Consider the following 15721-nt stretch of genomic DNA (forward strand, 5'->3'; position numbering starts at 1 on the left):
CCTTGAGGAATAACGCTAATTCCGAAATAGTCATTTCAAAATAGCGGTAGTGTGGCTGCTCCGGGCCACTATTTCAAAATAACAATACCCCACAGTTATTCAAACTAATCACTCCCCAGTGCTTCCTGGGGCCCTAAGTTGAGATAGCACATCCACATTAGCGGAGCCTGCCTCGGGCTAATTTCGAGGCTTCCCCGTAGTGAGGACATGCTATTTTGATTTTGTTATTGCGTGAATTTTTACATCGATTTTAGTTATTTCAAAATAGTTTCCTAGTGTAGACATGCCCTGAGAGTGGTTATTCAACCAATTATATTCCCACCTTATAGTAATCCCATCTAAGTTGTATTTCCCTAGTTTATTGATAAGAAGTCATGTGAGACTGTATCAAATGCTTTACTAAAGTCTAGGTATACTGCATCCACCACTTTCCCCTTATCCACAAGCCTTGTTATCCTGTCAAAGAAGGCTATCAGACTGGTTTGAAATGATTTATTCTCGACAAATCCATGCTGACTGTTACTTATCACATTATTTTCCAGATGTTTGCAGATGGATTCCTTTATTACTTGCACCGTTATCTTTCCTGGCACAGAAGTTAAGCTGGCTGGTTTGTTATGTTCATAAGTTATAGATTTTGGAAGATTCCCAGAGTTTTTAAGGATGGATGATGGTGGTGGCGATGTTTTCGTCTCTCACAACAGAGAAAATTCCTACTTCCAGCCAGTGGCTGAAGTGGACTGACTGCGAAAGAGATGACCTTGACTTAGTTGTGTCCATAGTCCGCTTGAAGGGTGAAGTCCACTGTATGATTTGGCTTGGGGAATCTTTTCTCCTGGTTATGTTTGTGCGAGGCTTATTTTACAGCTGCCGGAGCTAGCATTCGCCTTGTACTTTGCCAGGTTTCTACATCTGGCCAGGAAAGGAAATGCAGCACAGACTCCATGCCCATGACCACAACTCTGTTTTACATAACCCCATCCATCTCAAGCCACGCCAGGCCTTGGCCCGTTACATGAGCACTGAAAAACGCTTGGCAGAGCGCCCCCTGCCTGGTGTTCCTGAGAAGCTATTCCACCCAAGTTACATTCCTTCCCTCAGTCTAAAGCATCCCCCCCTGTTGACAAGGGGAGTGGGCCCCCCACCGGAAAGGTTGCCACAGGTACAATACGTTCTCATGTCTCGATGCCGTGTGTCGTGACGGCCGTGCCAAACCAGTGGTGTGGGCGGATTGCTTGAGGAGACTGGTTCACAAAAGCTGCAACCGGCTTTCCAAGGTAGGGCCCGAATCTGCCAGGCGCTGAGCCCATCTTGTAAAGGCCTAAACAATCTCAGCTCTTAATGACTCTGTTGGGCGTTGCGGACACTTGGCTTGGGACAGGACAGAGCTCGTGATGCAAGCCAGCGAGTGAAGTATGAGCCTCTTGAAACAAAAACAGAAAAACATTGGAAAAGGGTTAGAAGGGAAAAGAGCAGTGAGGTTTCAAATCCCCATAATAACAACACGGCTCTCCTCTTTCCCAAACACTTGCACATTTCCTTAGAAACAGGTGACAGACATCTGCGAGGCTGGAACGGCCCCCGCCTCACGCGGCTGGTGGTGGGTGTTCCGCTTGTGCAGCGGTGAGAAAAACACAGCTGAAATCCTCCCAGACAACGCCGCAAGGTGTTCCCAGTGTCATGGGGGGAGGTCACTTTTCCCTGAAAGGACAAAACCAGCATTCTGGGTTGGAAACCGGGGTCGGGGTGGATAGTTGTCCCCTGGACAATAAGAACACAAGAAAGGCCAGACTGGGTCAGACCAAAGGTTCATCTAGCCCAGTAGCCTGTCTGCCGACAGTGGCCAGCACCAGGTGTCCCAGAGGGGGTGGACCGAAGACAATGATCAAGCAATTTGTCTCATGCCATCCCTCTCCTGCCGCTGACAAACAGAGGCCAGGGACACCATTCCTACCCCCTGGCTAATAGCCTTTTATGGACCTAACCTCCATGAATTTATTTAGCTTCTCTTTAAACTCTGTTATAGTTCTAGCCTTCACAGCCTCCTCTGGCAAGGAGTTCCACAGGTTGACTATGCGCTGTGTGAAGAAGAACTTTTGCTTATTAGTTTTAAACCTGCTACCCATTCATTTCATTTGGTGTCCTCTAGTCCTTATATTATGGGAACTAATGAATAACTTTTTTTTATTCACCCTCTCCACCCCACTCATGATTTTATAGACCTCTATGGACTGGAGACAATCCAAAAGGATTGGACTATAACAAGGTTTAAAAGAGAACTAGATACATTCAGGGAGGTTAAGTCCATCAATGGCTGTTAGCCAGGATGGGTAGGAATGGTGTCCCAGCCTCTGTTTGTCAGAGGGTGGAGATGGATGGCAGGAGAGCGATTGCGATGATTCCCTGTTCAATTCACTCCCTCTGGCATTGGCCACTGTGGGCAGACAGGACACGGGGCTGGATGGACCTTTGGTCTGACCCAATATGGCCGTTCTTACGTTCTTATGTTCTAAATAAATGGAGCAGTGGCTTCCAGTCGCCCACAGCTCTGAAGTGCCGAGATATCAGTGCCGTTCTCATTGCTGTGCTTCGGGGGAGGTAGAGGGGACATGGCTGTGCTGTCTTTATACAAATACACCCAGGAAAAGCTTTCCTGAGCCCGTGCAAATTCCCCCAAAGAGGCAGGGGAGCGTTAGGAAATACGCTGGCATTTCCTGCCTTCGGAGCGAGGGATAAACACAAGGACCGGCTTCTCCGTCTGTCTGAGGGGCAGATACACCACCAGCAGTTGGCACCTCTCCTTTGAGGGTCTCAAAGCACTTCATTCACGTTTGGGCTCCGAAGGTGACTTGACCATGGAGTCTGGTTTCGTTATGTTGCTGCCCAGCCTTCACCTGCTGCAAGCCTCTCTCCCCGAGGTGCAGGGAAGGGCTGGAGGTGACCCATGAGACAAATCACAAACCGCAGGCACAATGAGGGATCGATTTTTGGACAGAGATCGGGCAACCATGGAGGATTCCCCCAGCCATTGAGAGGAACGGGAGCCACAGACTACTGTGCACATCTGTCATTCTGGCGGCTTTCCCGTAGGCCCAGAGAGACCCATTCTGATCCCAGCTGGATCAGTGGAAAGCGTCTCAGCGACATGCCTGGTTAGCTGGGTTGGGTTCTGTGTGAGGGGCAGGATTTGGACAGAAAGTGATGCGGCCCCGAGGCAAGGGTGATGGGCGAGGCCTCCGGAGATACGAGCGCTGCTCCCTGCTCCATGACTGGCCTCTCCATTGGTGTGTTGCTCAGTTTTCCCACAGGAATCACAGAACCTGTGGCAGACCAAAGGCTGCAGGAGTTGGGTGGAGGCAGGTAGTTGGGGAGTTTCGGTGGGTGGGTTCCTGTTGCCCGCGTAGGCATCCAGTGACTGCTGCCCAGCAACCACGACAGGCAGGCAACGGGGACTCATTAAGAGCCGGCCTTCAGCAGCAGGCTAATGGGACACCAGCCGCCAGTCCGAGCCTGGGAGTCCACCATGAAAGTTTTCCCCTCGGGTCAGGAGGGAAAGGAGAGGAGTGGCGGACCGGAGAGGAGGAAGGGCAGAGTGAAGGAGGACTGAAGGCTGCAACTGGGAGAAGTTCTCATTTAGGGGGCCAGGAGAAGGTGCTGTGGGAGGGGTTGGGGAAGCGACCCTGGGAAAGGCTGCTATTCTGTGGGGATAAAGGCAGGAGCCCCACAAGGGGTCGCTACCTAGGGCCCTGAGCTGGAACCTGGAGCAAGTGGGCAGGACCGGGTTCCCCCCACTCTCCCCACGCCTGGTGGGCTGCCACTGAGGAAAAAGGCCAGTCACTGGTTTGAAGGGGGAAACCCTTCTGTGGTCCCTATGATGAAAATGGCTCATTAAGCAGGGAACCCCTCGCCTCTGAGAGAAGCAAGAGGCTGTAGGAGGGTCACCGCGAGCCTCTGAGACACACCAAACATCTGCCAGGAAGTGCAGGTCCCAGGAGGTACAACTGGAGCTGTGCCACAAATCATGGACTACTGGAAGTGGATGGGACCTAAAGAGATCACTAAGTCCAGTCCCCTGCTCTCATGGCAGGACCAAGCCCCGTCTAGATCATCCCTGACAGGTGTCTGCCTAACCTGCTGTTCAATATCTCCAGTGATGGAGATTCTACAACCTCCCTGGGCAATTTATTCCAGTGATTAACCTCAAGGACAGTTAGGAAGTTTTTCCTCATGTCCAACCCAAATCTCCCTTGCTGCAATTTCAGCCCATTGAAAACAGGGCTAACGTGGAATATTTACCTCCTTTACTGAACGTTGAGATCTACAGGTGAGCCATGAGAGCTAAGTATTATTGTAACGAAGGCCGGGGCAGAGTTTTGGCTGCCTTGTGGGCACGCCACTACTCTGCCTCTTGGATGTTATGTTTAAGAAATGATCCGCCATCAGCATCACAAAAGAGAACAAATATGATTCCCAAGGCAAGTTACAAATCCACCAAAGCAAAGAATTAAACACAGGGCTTGCCTTTCAGTGAGCAAGAACATGATATTCATTAATTCAGTACACATTCAATTACATTTACAATGTTTTTAGAAGAGAAATATTTTAGTTGGAAAGCATCATCTTTAAAAAAAAAATACCATAGATGGTTTTAAACTCTACAGCTGTGGAAATCTCATTAGGTAGTTTTAGATCTGCTGGCATCTGGAAAAAATCATCCCTCTAAACAGAAAAATATGTCATAAATGTCATAACGGGGTGTTGGAGAACCACATGAAATTACTTTGGTGCTTCAAATCCAAGTCGTGGGGCTGAGTTGTTACAAATAAAATACTTGTGGAGGCTTTAAACAGCTTTTTGTCAAGGACGGGTTACGTGGAGCGAAGTGCAATGTACTGAACACTGAATTCCTGCTCTGGGGAAAGCCAATAGCCTGGGACAGCGTGTGATTTTATCTTATGCCGCTTGTCCCAAGGTGTCCCAAAGCGCTGCATGAAGCTGGGTTCGACTCAGGGAAGGCAGGCAGCTGTGTTGGCCCATGCAGCAACCCACAACTCCTCGCCCTGATCCGCAGCTCCTATGCCGCGCAGGGCCGGAGGCTGCAGCTTTTCAGAAGCATCTCAGAGCTATGACAGTCCAGCTCCCATTGACTGTGTTTCTTACCCTGTGTGCACCCTTGACACAGAGGTCAGCAGGCGCTGAAACCATTCAGTCCGTGCAGGGCTGAGGGGATCCAGAATCTTGGCTCATACCCCTTGTTCTTTTAGGTGAAGACCTCTCCGTTCTACATGGACACCCGCCAGAGGAGGGCAGAAAGGGCCTTGGTTTGATAAACCTTCCAATATATCCTCCAGCTCTAGAGCATCTCTTCCTTGCACTGATCAGCCAGATTAGCCACAGGCCTTACGCCCGGCGGTTAGAGCAAGGGCCTGGCTGAGTGCTGGAGGGAGGGGAGACCCAGAGAACGGTGGATCTGATTTTCACACCTGTGCTTGCCCCATTTTTTTGTGTGACAAAGCTCCTCCCCCACCGTGGTAGGTCCCGCACTTTCAGGCGGGGGATTTGCCTCAAAAGCTCACAGCAGCCCTCCATCTAGACACCCGCTCGCGGTGTGTTGAGCGACTCATCAGTATCCAGCATGAGGAAAAAGCAGGGAAACTAAATAAAACTTGGTCGTCTCTGAGGCTCCTCCAACAGCAGGTCGAAGGGAGCTCTAGGCAATTCTTCACCACGGCCCTGGGAATTGTCGATTCCCTGCCCTGCAGCACAAAACTCACCTCGGGGCCAAGGGAGAGGTCTCCTCAGCTTGGTGCTTTTTTACTGTGAGCTAAACATTTTTACGGCTTTGAGGGACTGGTCCAATTTTAGCTCTTTTTTTACAGCCTGCCCATGGATCTACTGGCAGCTGGCCCGTTGGGTTCTGTAGACGGTCCTCGTCTTTTGGCAAGTTCTGGAACTTTCTCGCCCCTTCAGCTTCACCACAGACAAAGACAGGGCAGCACACACAAGGCGCGAGGAGCGGCCATTTTGTCCTGATCTCCCCATCCCCCTGCCCTGCCTCACTGAGCATCCATGCGTGTAAATAAGCGAATGGGCGGAAGGGAGGAGCACGTGGGAAATGCCAAGTCGTGTTTGTGTTTGAAAGCCATGAAACGCCTTTTAGTCCCTCTTGGGAAATGAAGTTCAAACAAGCACAAAGAAACTGTTCTTTCCCCACGAAATGCAACAAGCGGGTTCCCCATCCATCCAGGACAGCATCAATGCCCCAAAGGAGTCTGTCCTCCCATGCATTTGTGGGTGGGGATTGAAATAACATCCTCTCACCACATGGGGCACCCATCTTCCCAGATCCTAGGTGAGCTGCTCCACAGAGACAGGATGATCTGCTACACACACACACACGGAAAGGGAGGGCACATAGCAATCAATCTTTCTCCCCCCAAGTCCTCCGCACCTCCCCTCGTGCATCCTCTTCCCCTTGCAGTACAAAGCACCCCCATCGCTATGGGTTCGGGAGCGCAAAGGGCATGTGCTTTTCTTGTGCCTCACCCCAATTTTGCCCCTGTCTCACACAGCGGAACAGCACCGTGCCTGTGCTTCTCAGACCCACCCTGGTCCCCTGAGCAGGACGACTCCGTTTGTCTGCACACACAGATCCAGATATTGGCCAACGGGGGCCGACACACGTCTGCCAGAAAACCCGTGAGGAACCTAAGATGGAGGAATTTCACCGTCATTCTCTCCAGACTCATGTACACACCCTGAAGAACAGCCACAAAGGGCCTGGGGACGGAGCCTCTGGGCTGTGAAGTGCGGTCTCCCCATTTCTTTGTACACTGACTCACAACATCAGGTACGCCACTGCCCTCCATGACAAGCTAGAAACACAGGTAATCTGCCTAGGTACTGTGCAGAGAAAGGGGCTCTTGTTGGTCAGAAGAGGGACAGATGACCGACCTGCACAAATTCCCGTTGACTTCTGTGGTGCAGAAGCAGATGAATTTCCCATTACCTCCCTTGGGCTGTTCCTATCTCTGGGCCACGGGGTAAATCCACAGAAGTTGCTGGACTCAAGCTTGATTTGGAAAAGAGCCAAATCTAGTCAGGATTTTTTTCTGCCTTGCAGAGGCCGAGGGCACGGCCCCTCCATCCCAGCTGTCACGGTGGTTGCTGGAGCAAGCCGCAGTTTTTATTGAATGAAATAGCCTGCAGCCATGAAAACCCTGAGCGAACAGTTCAGGGAATTCATCTGATGGGAAGGGTCTCTGCCTTTAATTTTGGAATGTGCAGTTTTGACATGCTAGTCCGTACTCCAATACATTCCAGGCACCTTGGATCTACAGACCACAGACACTGCACTGCGGGGCCTGTCAGCCCAGCCTCTCCTTTGCAGGAAGGCTCCATTCCAGTGGTAGCCCAAAGGGGCCAGGATGCCTATAGAGAAGGGCAAGTTCTTATGGAGATTCACGCTGCCGGTGCTTTCAGCAGAACTGTCGCCGGTTCCTTGGCTAATCTTGATTCACATTCAGGACTGAAAACAAGTCATGGGATGGTGCCTTCCCTTCTTCCATGGTGTGGGAGATGGGAACTGGCCTGGTGGTGAAGACCCTAGTGTGGGACGTGGGCCTGGCTCTGCTACGGACTTCTTGGGTGACCTTGGTACGTCACTCAGGCTCCCCGGACCTCAGTTCCCCAGTGGTAAAAATGGGGCCAATGACCTCCAGCTGCTACCCCAGGGCCAGCCTATGCAGAACTAAGGGAGGAGCTAGAAGGCCTGTGCATATCTGCCCCAGACACAGTGTGAAGCAAGGGGCTGGAAACTACAGAGGGGCCACATTCCTGCCCCCACTCTCCTCGCCAGGTCTTTGAGGGTGTCACTACAGAGCAGGCGCTGCTAATTCCCACAGCAGCACCTGGGCAGCCACAGGGCCAGACCTAGGATGGCCATCAAGGTACCTCAAGAATAGAGGACAGTTGTAATTAGTGCATAGGGGGCCCAGGGCTGGGAGGGATTCCGGAGTCAGGGATGGAGGTGGAGGGGTCCCAGTCTGGGGCTGGAGGAATGAGCGTGTACGGTGGGGGGGGAGCAAGAGTACCAATTCTGGAGGGCACATACTGGGTAATTGCTGCTCTTCTTCCTCTGACTTTCAGGGAGCAAGGGGAAAGTTCTCTGAGAGGAGTAAAGGGGGGATAGGACAGCGGTCTATAAAATCATGGTAGGTGTGGAGAAAGTGAATAAGGAAACATTATTTAATTGTTCCCATAACACACAAACTAGGAGTCACCCAATGAAATGAATAGGCAGCAGGTTTAAAACAAACAAAAGGAAGTGTTTCTTCATGCAACCTGTGGAACTCCTCGCCAGAGGATGTTGTGAAGGCCAGGACTTTAAAAGGGTTCAAAACAGAGCTAGATAACTTCATGGAGGACAAGTCCCTCAATGGTTGTTAGCCAGCGTGGGCAGGAAGAATGTCCCTAGCTTGTCAGAGGCTGGACATGGGTGAGAGGGGAGGGGTCATGTGATGATTCCCTGCTCTGTTCATTCTCTCCGGGGCATCTGGCATTGGATACTGGGCTAGATGGATTTTGGGTCTGACCCTATATGGCCGCTCTGATGTTCTTATGCATCCTCCTCTGACCTCCCCTGGCAGCCGGGAGCAAGAGGAAGGCACAAGCTGAGCACTTTCCTCTCGCTCCCTGAGAGTCCGGGGAAGAGGAAGAAGACCCCAGTACACACAGCTGAGGCTCCTCCCCTCCCTCCCTGCACACCCAAAAAGACACCAGAGAGGCTAAGGGGTGGGGCAGCCCCCGATCGGGGAGCACCCCCCTCCTCCAGCCAGCCCCTGTCTTCTGCCTGGCTACCTGCTGCTTAGCAAGGCAGCCTGCAGGAGAGCCCCAGAAGTCCAGCCTGGGGCCAGCTGGCTTCTTCTTGCTGGGACACCTCACCCCGCCCCCCGCCCCCGGGGCCCACCAGCTTCTTTTCACTTCTGGTCTCAAGAGCACAACAGAGGCCGTGAAGGTGTCGTGGTTTGGATGAACAGAGAACAGAGCAGCAGAAACCCAGGACTCGCCTCTATAACAGAGGACAAAAGGCCACCCTAGCCAGACCACACCTGCTGCCCCACAGCCATTTTCTTCTGCCTGCCGCTCTTTGCTTTACGATGGACCCAACCCCCAACTGGGCACAATGCAGTCCCCTGAGCCAAATGGACCTGCCCCACAGACCTCTGCAGAGTGGAGCAGGGGTGGCGGTTACACTGCAGAGCATCTGGCTTCTGGGTTGTAAAATTTCTTTAGCAACTTTAACATCCCCTGGACGAAGGACCGTGGCTAAATGGCTTGCTTTCTTGCTGCCGTCAAGAGCCAGTTCCCGGATACGATCTTAATCAGGGGAAGTCTCCGTGCCAACAGGTGCATGCTAACAAGGAACGCGCTCATGTCATGCTGCTAAGTATTTTTGGGTGGCTGGTCAAGCGTAGCTGCCTTTCAAACTGCCGCGGAAGGGAAAATATTAATAAACTCCCTGCCGCATGCAGGTTTGATTGAATTTCTCATGGATCAGAGTTCGCCCGCAGCAGTGCGCTGTACCTGTCAAGCAAAGACATTGTCCCCTAATTGTTCCTGATGCATTGTGTGCTAATTACCACTGCTGAAAATAATCTCCAAAGATTATGGCAGGCATCATAAATAACAAGCCAGCGGCTCGGCACCGCATTCTGACAAGGCCTCCATCGCGCTTATCTTCTCCTGGAGTGGAGCTTATGCATTAAGCTTTCCTAATGAATCTTTTTTCATTTGTACAAGTGATGTTTCCATTTGACAATGACATGAACATAAAGTGGAGGTTAATTTACTCAATTGCGAGAGGTTCATTATTTAACCTGACATTGAGGACAAAACAATGTAGCCTAATAGACGGCAAATAGAAATTAGTTGTGATGAATTTTGCCGGGTAACACTCCCTGGCGCTGCGACAACATTGGATGCAAGCTGGTGAGAGGTTGCGTTTTCCTCGCTGGGGACCCCACTTCATCGCCCCTCTTCCATGGGAGGGCTTTTTCCCACCTCTCTGCACACTCTGAACCTTGTAAAACACGATGGATTTACACTAACATAAAAAGCCGCTGGTTCTAATGGCCCCGCATTGTCATTGTGTCAATTTTTATCAGATTAGTTGGCATTAACACTCTATCACCAATTGCCTTCCAAGTCAAGCTGCAGTGAATTGAATTGGATTCAGGTAGCTATTAGAAGTGCCAATTTAAACACCCGGGGCTTATCTCAGCTGTAAGCCCTTGACAAAAAGGTTCGGTCGCTTTCCCAACATTTCCTGACACTCAGTCGCAGGTTCGGTTCACCCCGCATCGGCCTTAAAAGTGTATTTATCCAACATTCATTTAACATCGTCCGTGTGGTTTGAATCAAGCAAATATTTCCCTTGTTTATTACAGAAGCGCATTGTACTGCGCTTCAAGAAGGTTTATTAATAGTTTGCAATGAATTAGCCGAGTGGATTGCAATAAATAATGTATTTATAGCAAGCGACACATTTTCGAGGACAAAAGTTGACCTTTCCCAGGCCTCAAACAGAGCAGGGGTAGGGGGTGTATCCATCATAACCAAGACCTTCCGTGGTTTCATATTCTGTCTCTTTCAGCTCACAAGCATAACATGTCTCTGTCCAAATGCGTGTTTCGTTTGTTTATGGCGGATATTCTTTAGGGCCATGCGAACCCTGCTGGGTTTGGTTCCTACGGGTCACAGGAAATGAACTCTGGAGGTTTTATTCGGAAGGTTTTGCAGTTCAAAACCCCCAACTACTCCAGATGCTCTGAGCCGGCTCCGGGATCTCCGGGCACCGCCACGTTTGTGGCTGGGGTGCTCATGTAACCCACCACCATATTTTCCATTCGCATTTTCAACGGATCCACCCCAAACACTGGACAGAGCCATCATCAAACTTCAGGGTGGGAAGAGCCCTCAGGAGTCATCAAGTCCAGCCCCCTGCCTAAAGCGGGAGCAACCCAATTAAGCCATCCCAGCCGGCACTCCCGAAGGCAAATCAGCATGAACCTCCAGTCTGCGCTGCTCTTTCAATACCAGCTTCTGCACCGACCAACATCTCCCAGGGAACGTGCTCCAAGAGGCATCTCCGCAGGGCATGCTATGAATTCTGGGGCTATCCCTCACCTCCCTCTGCCCTCAGGGAAGCCTGCCCCCTCTGTCTGAGGCTTGTGGGTCCACCTGCTGCCCTACTGGGAAATATGGGGCATGTGCCACAGGCAGCCAGCTGGCAGGGGAATGTTTAGCCCCCCCCAGAGGGGTGGGGGCATCCCTTTGCCAGAGCCCCGGGATGAACTGCGGGAGGCCGTGATCTTGATCGGGCCAAGCCAGCAAGCCCCGAGAGGGGACTCCGGTACTTGGCATTAAGAGCGGACGCACAGAGCAGCTGTTTGCAGCACACAGCAAGTTCGTATCTCCGGTCAGAGTCAGCCTGGGTGTCTGGAGTCCCTTCCTGCAGCCCCGGTGCAGTCTTTCCTCCCCACATCAGGATCTCCCCAATTCAAGCCTGCACATGGGCGGGCGGTGCAGCTAGGGCTGGGGGAGGCAGGCCCCAAGCCCCGCCCCCTCCACTGAGGCCCCGCCCCCACTACGGGGAGGGAAGAGGGCACGTGCCACAGCATCCCCAGCCCTGGACCACCCGGGAGGGAGCAGGCCAAGCAGCAGCCAGCTGTGTTTTGACGCAGCTCTGGCGACCTTCACTCAGGGCAGGGCTTTTGCTTTTGTAGCCCAAGGCCCCGTGGTGCTTCCCTGGGAACTGCAAGCTGTGGGCGACAACTAGGGGAGAACTGCCCGGTTCCTGCCAGGATGTGCCCTCCGCTCCCCGCAAGGCCTCCGCAGAGGAGGGGCAGCTGAACGGCGACCCGGTCCTTTGCAGAACTGAGCCTGTTCCTGGTGGTTTGCCTGGGAGGGTCCAGTCGGAGGCGCGCACGCCCTGAGCCACAACGCAGAGCGCACCAACGAGCCCCCGGCCCCGTCTCCCACACTCGTGTGAAACGTCACAAGGCTTCCCCAAGACTGAATAACCTCGTGCTGGGCGAGTGAACGGGGGAGGGGGATACACTCCCCTCGCCCCGTCACGCTTCACACAGGGACACTACCATGGGGGGAGGGAGGGGGGAATCACCGTAGCTACTGGGGAACAGTGTGGCCTGTAGGGGTGTGCCCCAAGAATTTGCCTCCCGCCCACCTCCCCGGCAGAGCCGCGCAGTGGCTGCTCGGCTGCTCCAGGGCAGAGCCGCGGGGCTGGCAGCTGCCCCACCTCAGGAGCAGCCTGGTAGCCACCATGCGGCCCTGGCCCTTGCTTCAGCCCTTCCCCAGAGCTGGAGCGGCCGTGTGGTGGGGGGTGGCGGCCGAGGCTGGGTGGGGAAGGGGGAGGCCAGGAAACGCACACCTGTGGGACATTCTCACCGGGTGGTGGAAAGGGAATTAGATGCCACAATTCCTGGAAGAGAGTTGCATATAAATGATCATGTTTCCACATTCATGGTACGCGTTCCCCTTCCCCTGATAAAGATGTCTTTGCTTGTGCCTGGGAAGCTAACCAGGGAGGCTGCTTAGTCTTCCCCGGTTTCTAAGTGAGCCTCAAACTGATCTCCTTATTTGTCAAGAAGGACCCTAGATATATAAAACCTGATAGTTTCTGCCGCTATTAACCCCTTGGCAGGAGCACACCAGATCTGCTACTGGATGCAAGAGTTATTTGTTTTGGAACCGAGCTGCAAAAATCAGGCTAGGTCGTTGCCCAATAAAAATATCCCTTTCAACACAGAATAACTGTTTTCAGAATAATTTAAACGTCTATTTGAAGACTTTATTTTGTAGTGGTGCTGTCTGGGCAATGGCCAGTCAACTACTACAAAACATTCTTTATCTGTAGTTATCTTCAGAATAAAAAATAACAGAGACAAAAATAATCGTTAAAAAAATTGTGGACCAGCCCCTCAGTTGCTGAAAATCAGCAAAAGTCCATTTAAATCCATGAATGCACATCTATTTCCCCCAGATATGTTCAGATCTTTATCGTGGGGTTTTATAATAAGGCTCAAGTAATTAGAAATTGAATATTATTCTCCAGATTTCAAATGACACTGTAACAATAGGAAAAGTCAATGATTCTGTAATGAGTTCTAAGACAACAATAAGGACTAAGGGTGTACAGGGTGTTAGACAAATACAGCACATTGGCCCTTAGGGTCATCCATAATGATAAGGACGCGTGGGGGAAAGTGCTGGTTTAACGGTTCGTTTTATTCTTCGTGACTGGGAAAGGGTTGCTTTAGTCTTCTTTCTTCCGTAGCATTTTATGTGTGTGTGTGTGTGTGTGTGTGTGTGTGTGTGTGTGTGTGTGTGTGTGTGTGTGTGTGAATCATAGAATACTAGGACTGGAAGGGACCTTGAGAGGTCATCGAGTCCAGTCCCCTGCCCTCATGGCAGGACCCAGCACTGTCTAGACCATCCCTGATAGACAGAAAACCGAATCTGATGTTTGTTAGTAACCGGTGGGTGCCGCGGTGGCACCCATCCGCACAAACACACGTGACCTCCATCTTGGTGCACAAGACAAAACTCACTCCACGCCTGGATGGAAAATCTTAGCGGGAACGCTTCTGGGGAACCGTTTCTCTCATGACACCGCAGGGGCGACGCAGGCTGGACGCACCAAAGTCCTTTACGTTTTGCCAGGACGCTGGGGGTTAACCACTTCTTTCCTGGTAAAGCAGGAGGAGATTTTTAACATTTACAAAACCAGACCTTGGTTTGGGATGTTACCGGAAAGACAGCCAGCGGCTCCTGCCCCGCAGCCCTGCCCTCATTTTTCTTGGTGGTGACTCAGAGGGGAAAGTGTCATCTACTTCACTGCCTTCCTGCAATTGGCTAAGAAGCCAGTCAATATGAAGGGGGAGGGAGCGGCTATATTCCCACTTCCTGCAGCAAGGCTGTATTGTGGTAAGAAAAAAATGCCGTTCCAGGAGGGGTGTAGGCAGCACTTTGCCTGCACCTTCCTTTGGCCGCGTATTATTATAGCATTACATTCCTCGTTAAGGGTCAGCTGCCATTTCCTGAGGTTTATAACTTGCCTCTTTTAATTAACAACAGGCTGAAACTTGGTCGGGAGGTGGGGTCAGCCCAGATGTTAATGTTATTCTAAAAATGCCTTGTATCAGTTAAGCCTGTTAAAACTGTATTAAGTAGCGAACATTTGGGGATGTGTTGATTCCGGCCACATTTTTGAGTAAAGTAATGAAGAGAAGGCGGGGGTGGGAGGTATAAATGTGCTTACACAGGTTGAACCTCTCTAGTACGGCACCCTCGGGACCTGACCGGTGCCAAACCAGAGAATTTGCTGAACGGCGGGAGGTCAATATGGTCTAGCAGCATTAGCAACTCTGCCACCGCTTACTGGGCCGTTAGAGACACTGAGGGGTAAATTAGAGCTAAATAACAGCACAGAACACTGAGCGCCAGGGCTGAGGGCTGTAATAAAACGTTGTGGAACTGTGGGAAACTTGGCCACACCCACGATAAATGGACATCCGACTCACTACGATCATGCTGGACCACTGTGTGACGGCAAGTTGGGGTTCCCCCCAATCCTGCACCCCCATAGCAGCAGGCCCAGACACCTCCAGCCAGTAGAATAGAGGGAGTTTATTGCTTCTCCAGGGTACAGCACAGCACAGATGTCATCTGGTTACAGGAATTAGGGCCAGGATGCCTCAGGCCCCCTTGAGATGGGGGTGACTGGGCCCCTACAGCTCCGGCCTCCTCTTCAGTCTCTCTCTTTCATGGCTTCAGCCCGAAACTGAACCTTTCCCCAACCCCCAGCTCATTTGTTCAGCCTCTTCCCTTAACTTGTAGAACAGGTTTGGCCACTGCCCTGGGGCAGCAAGGCACCTCCTGCTGGGCTGTGCTACAGACAGCCGCCAGCGGGGGTCACCCACAGCCCAAGCATAGCAACCAGCAAGGGACTGACACTACACCACACACGGATGTTGCCGGGCCGGAGAATATCGAGCTAGAGAGGTTCAATGTAACAGGTCTTCTCCATGGAAGTGGCTGGATCAGTGTTTCTTAAAGTGTGTTCTGCGCCACACTGGTGTGCCGCGAGGCAGTCACAGGTGTGCCGCAGAGGACAACAGAGTTCAAAATGGCTGCCCTTAAAGAGGCAGGAGACCTTTTTTTTTCTCAGTAACTTTTCCCTTGCCTCTTTTTTTTTCCTCAACAAAAAATCTTTGGTGTTCCTCATAAAAAAATTATTGTCTGGTGTTCTTCGGTCTTAAAACGTTTAAGAAACCCTGGGCTGGATGGATAGATATGCCCTGAAAAAAGCAGGTTTATAGACAGCACTGACCAATTTTCATGGTTTTGCTTGCAATGCAAGACCTTAGTGGAGTGGGAGGCACGGAGAAGCATTAGTCATTGGTCTCCTTCTGTCCTCACGCCTACGGAGCCAGGAAGCTGCCCATGAGTAACAGATCCAGACTGACCTTCTAAGGCCCCTGGGTGGGATGCATTGACCTTGTGCAGGGAATGAAAGAGGCACGAACCTAGCACAACCTTCTGGGAAGTCTCCCATATAATGACTGGTACGAACAATGCCATTGGGGGTGGTCTACTGACTGCTGACAGCAGACCGTGTGAATGCTGTACGGCCTGTGGG

This window comes from Pelodiscus sinensis, chromosome 16 (genome assembly GCF_052426305.1).
Source record: "Pelodiscus sinensis isolate ZL-2025 chromosome 16, ASM5242630v1, whole genome shotgun sequence".
Lineage (NCBI taxonomy): Eukaryota > Metazoa > Chordata > Testudines > Trionychidae > Pelodiscus > Pelodiscus sinensis.